The sequence below is a fragment of the Loxodonta africana genome, chromosome 7 (genome assembly GCF_030014295.1).
Source record: "Loxodonta africana isolate mLoxAfr1 chromosome 7, mLoxAfr1.hap2, whole genome shotgun sequence".
Taxonomy (NCBI): domain Eukaryota; kingdom Metazoa; phylum Chordata; class Mammalia; order Proboscidea; family Elephantidae; genus Loxodonta; species Loxodonta africana.
The window spans coordinates 25273412-25283557 of NC_087348.1; the positions used below are offsets into that span (position 1 = coordinate 25273412).

General features: G+C 38.7%; 1 pseudogene; it reads left to right on the forward strand.

Moving 5' to 3' along the window:
- Positions 1-511: 511 nt before the first annotated feature.
- On the forward strand, positions 512-1520 carry LOC135231853 (olfactory receptor 5M3-like; annotated as a pseudogene).
- The last annotated feature ends 8626 nt before the right edge of the window (positions 1521-10146 follow it).

Consider the following 10146-nt stretch of genomic DNA (forward strand, 5'->3'; position numbering starts at 1 on the left):
CACTGGCTTCCATTTCTAATAAGGGAGAACATTCTTAAAATGAAAAGAAAAGAGACAAGAGGTAGAGGATTTCTGAGTTCCCTTGAGGAGAGGCCTACAACTTTCATTAACATCTAAAAAATATGAAAGTACCAAATACCATTGGCAATAAGGGATGTTCAAAAAGTAGTCCTGGAAATTAGGATGCTGAAATAATTACTACCATCATGTTTCAATCACAATATTTTGTATAATTCTTATAAAACAGAGTTTGTGTATTTATTAATCCTAGTGACCTTCAGAGAGCCTGTTACGTGGCAGGTGCTGAAAAAACATTTGCAGAAAAAAATGACAAAATGCAGTCATGGATATTTACTAAGGACAACAATGAAAGGAGACATGAATTAAGCTATAACTGAATAAATGAACAATTCCTGATTTTTTCTTCTTTTATTTCCTTTCAGATAATGACAGAGCTTTGTAACTAATCTTTTGCTTAAAAAAAAAAAAATCTTTGCTTAACAGTGATAAAATGCTCAATTTCACTGATGTGACAGAGTTTATTCTTTTGGGATTAACCAGTCTTCAGGAATGGAAAATTCTCTTCTTCATTATTTTTCTCATGGTCTATATTATCACCATGGTAGGCAATATTGGCATGATCATGTTAATTAAAGTCAGTTCACAGCTTAACAGCCCCATGTACTTTTTCCTCAGTCATTTGTCATTTGTTGACGTTTGGTTTTCTTCCAACGTCACCCCTAAAATGTTGGAAAACCTTTTGTCAGAGACAAAACGATTTCTTATTCTGGTTGTTTAGTACAGTGTTTTTTCTTTATTGCCCTTGTCCACATAGAAATTTTTATTCTTGCCGTCATGGCCTTTGATAGATACATGGCCATTGGCAATCCTCTACTCTATGGCAGCAAAATGTCAAGGGTTGTCTGTGTTCGACTGATTTCATTCCCTTACATATATGGTTTTCTGGCTAGTCTTGCAGCAACATTATGGACTTATGGCTTGTACTTCTGTGGGAAAATTGAAATCAACCACTTCTACTGTGCAGACCCACCTCTCATCAAAATGGCCTGTGCTGGGACCTATGTAAAAGAATATACAATGCTCATACTTGCGGGCATTAACTTCACATATTCTCTGACTGTAGTTATCATCTCTTATCTATTCATTCTCATTGCCATTCTACGGATGCGCTCAGCAGAAGGGAGGTGGAAGGCCTTCTCCACCTGTGGGTCCCATCTGACAGCTGTCATCATATTTTATGGGACTCTTATCTTCATGTATCTCAGACGTCCCACTGAGGAGTCTGTGGAGCAGGGGAAAACGGTAGCTGTGTTTTATACCACGGTGATCCCCATGCTGAATCCCATGATCTACAGTCTGAGGAACAAAGACGTGAAAGAAGCCATGAACAAAGTAATTACCAGAATGTGTTTAACAAAATAAAATTGAGTTCATTTTGTCTTCTATGCTCCTTAAATATTTGTTTGGCAGCAGATTATTGCCCAGTACAGAGGAACATTAAACGAAAGACTTTTTTAATTCATTGAAGAGAACAAACAGGAAGAGAGAGAGACTCAAAATGAGAGAGAAAAAAAAAAAGTAGATTGACCCATATGTATTGAAGTCAAGTAGTCAGGGTTAACTAAGAATAAATTAATTAATTGAAAAGGTACTCCAGACATACTTTACAAGTACAGAAAATGAATTTTTACAAATATTTAGTATCGTAGTTACCTAGTGCTTCTATAACAGAAATAACACCAGCATCTGATGGTTTTAAGAAAGAGAAATTTACTCTCTTACAGTTTATGAGGTTAGAAGTCCAAATTCATGGTACTAGCTCTAGGGAAAGGCTTTCTCCTTCTGTCAGCTCGGGGGAAGGTCCTCATCATCAATCTTTCCGTGTCCTAGGAGCTTCACTGTACACGGAGCTTGGGTCCAAAGGATGCGCTCCCCTAGGTGCTCATCAACAGATGAATGGATAAACTAATTACAGTGTATACACACAATGGAATACTAAGCAAAGATAAAGAACAGTGACGAATCCATGAAACACCTCACAACATGGATGAATCTGAACTGCATTATGCTTAGTGAAATTAGTCAGTCCCAAAAGAACAAACATTGTATGAGGCCACTATTATAAGAACTCATGAAAAGGTTTAAACACCGAAGAAAACATTCTTTGATGGTTAAGAGAGTGGGGAGTGAGGCAGAGGGTAATTCACTAACTTGATAGTAGACAAAAATTATCTTAGGTGAAGGGAAGAACAACACACAATATAGGGGAAGTCAGCACAACTCAACTAAACCAAAAGCTAAGAAGTTTTCTGAACACAATCAAACACTTCAAGGGACAGAGTAGCAAGGCCTGGGGTCTGAGGACCATGGTTTTGGGGGACATCTAAGTCAATCAGCAAAAAAAGTTTATTAAGAAAATGTTTTGCATCCCATTTTGGTGAGTGTAGTCTGGGGTCTTAAAAGCCTGGAATTGGCCACCGAAGATGTATCAATTGGTCTCAACCCACCTGGAGCAAAGGAGAGTTAAGAACACCAAAGACACAAGGAAAATGTTAGTCCAAGGGGGAAAAAAAGAAAAAAATCTGTTGCCAGCAAGTCAATTCCTACTCATAGTGACCCTATAGGACAGGGTAGAACTGTCCCATAGGGTTTCCAAAGAGCACCTGGTGGATTCCAGCTGCCGACTTTTTGGTTAGCAGTCATAACACTTAACCACTAAGGCACCAGGGTTCTCAAAGGGCTACATAAACAAGAGACTCCATCAGCCTGAGACCAGACAAACTAGATGGTGCCTGGCTACCACCAATGACCACCCTGACAGGGCACAGAACAGGGAGTCTCTGACGGAGCAGGAGAAAAGTGTGGTGCAGAACTCAAATTCACATAAAAAGGCCATACTTAACAGTCTGACTGAGACTAGAGGAACCCCAGAAAACTTGGCCCACAGACTCTCTGTTAACCCAGAACTAAAATAATTCCCTAAGCCAACTCTTCAAAGATTTGTCTGGACTATCAGACATAAAATAACACTCTTGAAGAGTGCTTCTTAGTCATAAACTAATACTCATGAGGAATGTGCTTCTTAGTTCAAGTCAATACACAAAACTAAATGGGCAGCTCTAGTCCTGAGGTGGGAAGAGAAGGCAGAAAGGGATAGGAGCTGGTTGAGTGGACACAGGAAACCTAGTGAGGAAAGGGAGAGTGTGTTGTCACATTATAGGCATTGCAAATAGTGTCAATTAACAATAAGTTTATAAATTTTTGTATGAGAAATTGACTTGAACTCTAAAAGTTCACCTAAAGCAGAATAAAAAATAAAATGTTAAAAAGTAAAGATGTCACTTTAAGGACTAAGGTGTGCCTGACCCAAGTTAAGGTGTTTTCAATCACCTCATATGCATGTGAAAGATGTACAATGAACAAGGAAGGAAGACCAAAGAATTGATGCTGTTGACTTATGGTGCTGACAAAAGATATTGAATATACCATGGACTGCCAGAAGAATAAACTAATCTGTCCTGGAAGAAGTACAGTTAGAATGCCCCACAGAACAAAGATGGTGAGACTTTGTCTCAAATATTTTGGGCATGCAGGATGAGGCCCTGAAGAAGGACATCATGCCTGGTAAACAGAGGGTCAACGTAAGACAGGAAGACCCTCAAAGAGTTGGACTGACACAGTGGCTGCAACAATGGGCTCAAACATAACGGTTGTGAGGATGGCAAGGGATTGGGCAGTTTTTCCTTCCGCTGTACATAGGGTCATTATGAGAAGACATTGACTCTACGGCACCTGCCAACAACAGCAACTGCCAAACTGCTAAGAAATTCAATAAACATACAAGATATAAAGTATCCGAGGAAAATAAAGAATTACAGACATTACCTCAATAATTTCCATAATTTTGGTTCCCCAATTGCTTTCATTTGCTCTCTGCCTTTTGATAAACCAATCAAAACAATGTAAAACATATAATACAAAGAGCTTAAAATACTCCACAAGTTTTTCAAATGAGAGCATGCTCACAATAATGATGCCATGTTGAAGGTTATGCTTTTGCTGCATTGGCAGCCAAGTGAAGTGAGTGAGTGATGAGATTTCTTTAGAATGTGGTCCATTCCATTACATAACAGAGGTGGTGAAGGAGAAGGATACCCAGCAATGCATGACAAGCAGTGTTTATGGTCATCACCAAGAAGGAAGAAGACACAGGAGAGATGTGAAGCCATTGCCAAACTCCCATGTTAAAAGGTTCTTGTCTCTCTTCTGTCTTTTAATTGGGAAATTTTACTTAGCAGCATTGATTGCTTCATCTTTTTTTTTAAGACATGCCATAGGGAAATGGAACCCGCTCTATAAAAAAAAAAACCACAAATCTCCCTCAACTATATTTTCGAAGGCATGCTGATTTTTCTACTTCTTCATAGGTTTTGTTGTTATCATCGATTCCGACTCACCGGAACCTAATAGGATAGGCTAGAACTGCCCTATAGGGTTTCCAAGGCTGTCGTCTTTATGAAAGCAGACTGCACCTTTCTTCTGCAGATCTGTTGGTGGATTTGGAACACCGACCTTTCGTTTATCAGCCAGTGGTTAACCACTGTGCCACCAGGACTCCTCCATGTTATAGGTAGTGGTGTTTATTCTGTGTGTGTTAAGAGCCAGCAAAGGCGTTATTATTAATACTTGTTATCCAATTTCTCATTTGGCAGGAATGAGTAGGGTTAAGAGATGATTTAATGATCACACAGGGAAGAGTCTGATTGGTTGTATGAGAAGTACTAGAGCTCATATTAGAATTTCTATTTCTTATACAGATTAAACAGAGGGGAAAAAGAAACAAAAATATCCTGGGATGGTTGTATGGGTCTCCCACATGTTTAGAATTTTAATCCTCAAAGAAACCACTGGCACAACATTTTACAGGTAAGAGTGCTGAAGCTCAGAAAGGTTGAGTAATTTCCTGAAGTTATACATCTAATATGTAGCAAAGTTATACATCTAATATGTAGCACCTTTGTAATTTTTTAAATCAAATTTGTCAAGTTCCAAAACCAGTGAGTTGATTTTGTGATATGAATACCAGTGCTAAGGAGATTGGAAACATTTTATTTAGCACATACTCATTTTTAAAATTTTGGAAAGCACAAAAACACATTGGCACATACCTTTTTAAGGAAGAAGGAATATCAGGATAGGGAATGAACACACAGAAGGGTAAAACATGATATGTCAGTGTTTTCCAGCAGAAGATAAAGAAAAGGTAGTGAGATCTACTTTTTCCATAGGTATATATGGAATCCTTGGTGAAGCAAATGGTTAACATGTTTGGCTGGTAACTGAAAAGTTGAAGTTTCGAGTCCACCTAGAGTGTCTCAGAGAAAAGACCTGGTGATCTACTTTGGAAAAATTAGTCATTGAAAACCCTATGGCACACAGTTCTACTCTGACACATATAAGGTGGACACTAGTAATAGCCGACTCAACAGCAACTATGTATAAACACATACATGTTGTGTTGTTTGGTGCTGTCCAGTCGGTTCTGACTCATAGCTACCCTATGCACAACAGAACGAAACACTATCCGGTTCTGAGCCACCCTTACAATCATTGTTATGCTTGAGCTCATTGTTGCAGCCACTGTGTCAATCCACCTCGTTGAGGGTCTTCCTCTTTTCCGCTGACCCTGTACTCTGCCAAGCATGATGTCCTTCTCCAGGGACTGATCCCTCCTGACAACATGTCCAAAGTATGTAAGACGCAGTCTCGCCATCCTTGCCTCTAAGGAGCATTCTGGTTGTACTTCTCCTAAGACAGATTTGTTTGTTCTTTGTAAGTCCAAGGTATATTCAATATTCTTTACCAATACCACAGTTCAAAGGAGTCAATTCTTCTTTGTTCTTCCTTTTTCGTTGTCCAGCTTTCACATGCATATGATGCGATTGAAAATGCCATGGCTTGGGTCAGGTGCACCTTAGTCTTCAAGGTGACATCTTTGCTCTTTAATATTTTAAAGAGGTCCTTTGCAGCAGATTTACCCAATGTATTGATAATTATTGGCGATTAGAATGCGAGAGTTGGAAACAAAGAAGAAGGATCAGTAGTTGGAAAATATGGCCTCAGTGATAGAAACAATGCCGGAGATCAAATGATAGAATTTTGCAAGACCAACGACTTCTTCATTGCAAATACCTTTTTCACCAATGTAAATGGCAACTATACACATGGACCTCACTAGATGGAACACACAGAAATCAAATTGACTACATCTGTAGAAAGAGACAATGGAAAAGCTCAATCTCATCAGTCAGAGCAAGGCCAGGGGCCGAATGTGGAACAGACCATCAATTGCTCATATGCAAGTTCAAGCTGAAACTGAAGAAAATCAGAACAAGTCCACGAGAGCCAAAATATGACCTTGAGTATATCCCACCTGAATTTAGAGACCATCTGAAGGATACATTTGACACATTGAACACTAGTGACCGAAGACCAGACCAATTGCGGAATGACATCAAGGACGTCACCCATGGAGAAAGCAAGAGGTCATTGAAAAGACAGGAAAGAAGGAAAAGACCAAGATGGATGTCAGGGGAGACTCTGAAACTTGCTCTTGAGCATCGAGCAGCTAAAGCAAAAGGAAGAATTGATGAAGTAAAAGAACGGAACAGAAATTTCAAAGGGCCTCTCGAGAAGACAAAGTAAAGTATTATAATGACATGTGCAAAAAGCTGGAGATGGAAAACCAAAAAGGAAGAGCACGTTTGGCATTTCTCAAGCTGAAAGAACTGAAGAAAAAATTCAAGCCTTGAGTTGCAATAGTGAAGGATTCTATGGGGAAAATATTAAACACCACAGGAAGCACCCAAAGAAGATTTAAGGAACGCATACATATGAACCTACAAATATGTAGACCTAGCCTTCTGTGGCCCCAATGATACAGACAGAGAGAGAGAGAGAAATAATACACACACACACACAAATAGAGAGATGTTGTCTTAGTCATCTAGTGCTGCTATGATAGAAATACCACAACTGAATGGCTTTAACAAAGAGAAATTTATTTTCTCACAATCTAGTAGGCTAGAAGTCCAAGTTCAGGGTATCAGCTCCAGTGGAAGGCTTTCTTTGTGAGCTCTGGAGGAAGGTCAATCTTCCCTTGGACTAGGTCTTCTCTCTGCAGGAACCCTGGATCCAAAGGACTTGCTCTGCTCCCAGCACTGCTTTCTTGGTGGTATGAGGTCCCCAACTCTCTGTTTACTTCCTTTTCCTTATATCTCTTGTAAGATAAAAGGTGGTGCAGAACACATCCCAGGGAAACTCCTTTTACTTTGAATCAGGGATGTGACCAGAGCAAGGGTGTTACATCCCAACCTAATCCTCTTTAATCACAGGCAGAGATTATGATTTATAACACAGAGGAAAATCACAAAATGTAGGACAACCACACAATCCCGGGAATCATGGCCTAACAAAGTTGACACATATTTTTGGAGGACACAATTCAATTCATGACAGATGCCAATACATCATCCTTCTACAAATGATACCTCCTATTATATGAAAAGCTCTTCAGTTTTGCAAAACACCTCAGTATGTTCACTAGGCAAAGCTGAATTACAGCTAAGCTTAAACATATGAGCCAACAAAAGGTGAACTGCTCTGAATAATATTGATTAGAAAAAGTGGACTTCTTGAGACAGGTGAGAAATAAGAGGGAAGAAAATAGAGGGCGATGCTGCGAGGTGGAAATTGAGAGTTGTAAAACACCCAGTGAAAAATCCCCTGTGGCTGAAGTCCAGGTGGGGGATTTAAAGAATAAATATGTCTAATGTCTAAATTGGAATTTTTACTTTTTTTGCAATAAATGTCTTTCACCTGCCTTCCATAGAGTTGTCATGCCATGTGGCATGTGTGTTTGTGTATTTGAGAATATTTTGTGTTTCTTAATGGCACGGAGCCCTGGAGGCACAGTGATTAAGAGCTGGGTTGTTAACCAAAAGGTCAGGAGTTCAAATGCACCAGCCACTCCTTGAAAAACTTATGGAGCAGTTCTACTCTGTCCTATATATAGGGTTGCTATGAGTTGATTTTTTTTTTTTTTTTTTGAGTTGATTTCACTCAATGGCAATGGGTTTGGTTTTTCTATTTGTTTTTATGGCATGGAATATGTGAAAAGGAGGTTCAAGGCAATTTTAAGGTTTCAAGAGGCTGACATATGGATTAGCTGAGTATTTCATAACAATTTGTAAGTCATAGCATAGCCCTTGGGCATAAACCCTGAGAGGTTAACTTAATTATAATTAATAATCATCACTGCAATTAGTTTTATCTTATTTTTAGGGCAGTCAACTCTATAGTAACATTGAACTCTGATCCTATAGTGTAAGTATTAGCTGAATAATGATTTCAGTCTTTGTGAGGGCAAAACTAGATAACAGTCACTTAAATTAGAAGTTTATTTCCCATTTATGTAAAATTCTGAGCTGGCATATCAGTTCATCTCTGCAAAGATTTTAGGAACTCTGATCTACTCATTCTTATTTTTCTGCTATCTCTAAAGAGTTGATCTCATTCATGTGATCTAGCATAGCTCAATACCACACCCTTACTCCAGCTAATGGGCAGGCAGACAGAGGAAGTGGAGAGTAAGTGCACTTTGTAAAGAAATGAATAAAAACTGCACACTTCTCTTTTCATCGTATTCCATTGGCGACATCCTACTCTTTGGCTATAGCAAGCCTAGCTTGAGATCAAAGACTGAAGAAGCTGGTGTGGTTGGTTTTTTTTTTTTAGCCCTCGTGGTGCAGTGTTTAAGAGATACTGCTGTTAACCAAAAGGTAGGCAGTTCGAATCCACCGGCTACTCTTTGGAAACCCTTTGGGGCAGTTCTACCCTGTCTTGTGTGGTCACTATGAGTCAGAATCAACTCCATGGCAACGGGTTTGGCTTTTTTGTTTTTGTTTTCTCAGAGCTGCTCCATTAAGACCACGTCTGGGTCCTAAGAGCTAGCACTACCCTGGATACATGGGAGGTGTCGGTTTCTAACCCAGGCTCTGTCAAATCCAGTGTCTGGCCCCGGACTATCATTTTGCTGTTCAATCTCGGTTTTCACAACCGGAGATTAACATGCTGGCCTGTATCATCTCTATGTTCTAGTTCAGGTCTGATGCTCTGAAAGATTAGATTCTCCAAAGTTTAATGGATTAATTGTAAAAAAAAAAATTAGAAGATTTTGAAAGCTGTTTTGCATGTATATTGGTATCTGTTCATGAGAAAATGTTTTCAAATATTCAGCTTTTCAAGGAATGCTGTTTCCTTCTATGTTTTTTCCAAACTAGCAGCTAAAAAAAGTGATTTCATGATATCTTACAGAGAATGAATGAAGGTGTATCTTTTAATTTATTACTTAGTGTGCATATACAAGAAAATCTAAGGGATTTTATCTGTTGTGGCCTGAAAGAAATAATTGTTATTAGGAAAAGTACTTTGGTACAACGTGCTCTACTTTGCTCAAGTTTTCTGGTAAATTCATTTAGGTAAGTGATGGGTATTTGTCTGTTTTCTTATTTCTTGGCATTCAGTGGTAAAAATTGTGGGAAAAGAAAAAAGATTGGTTTCATGTTAAAAAGTAAAATGGAAAAAATAAATTATATATGGAAATGGATAGGAAATATAACACTGGAAACTTCAAAAAAATTAAGGGGCAAAGAGAGATAAGAGGACAATTAGAAAAGAAAAATATCTGAATCTGAGTAGTGACAGAGACTCGGCAGCAGGTTTGAGTTTGCTAACTTTTAATTTGGTTCCATTTTTATTTTTTTTTTAATGGTGCAGTGGTGAAGCATTTGGCTGCTATCCGAAAGGTCGGCAGTTCAAAGCCACCGGCAGCTCCTTGAAAACACTATGGGGTAGTTCCACTCTGTCCTATAGGGTTGCTAGGGGTTGAAATCCACACTATGGTAAAGAGTTTTGGATTTTTATTAAACCGCCATTTCTAGCGTCTCCTACAGAAAAAATAGATTCATATAAGAGGAAAGAGAAAAAAATGCATAGAAAAAAACGATATTCAAAGAAAATATGAAAACATTTACCACTTAAAAATTTCTGTTCAGGCCCAAAGTT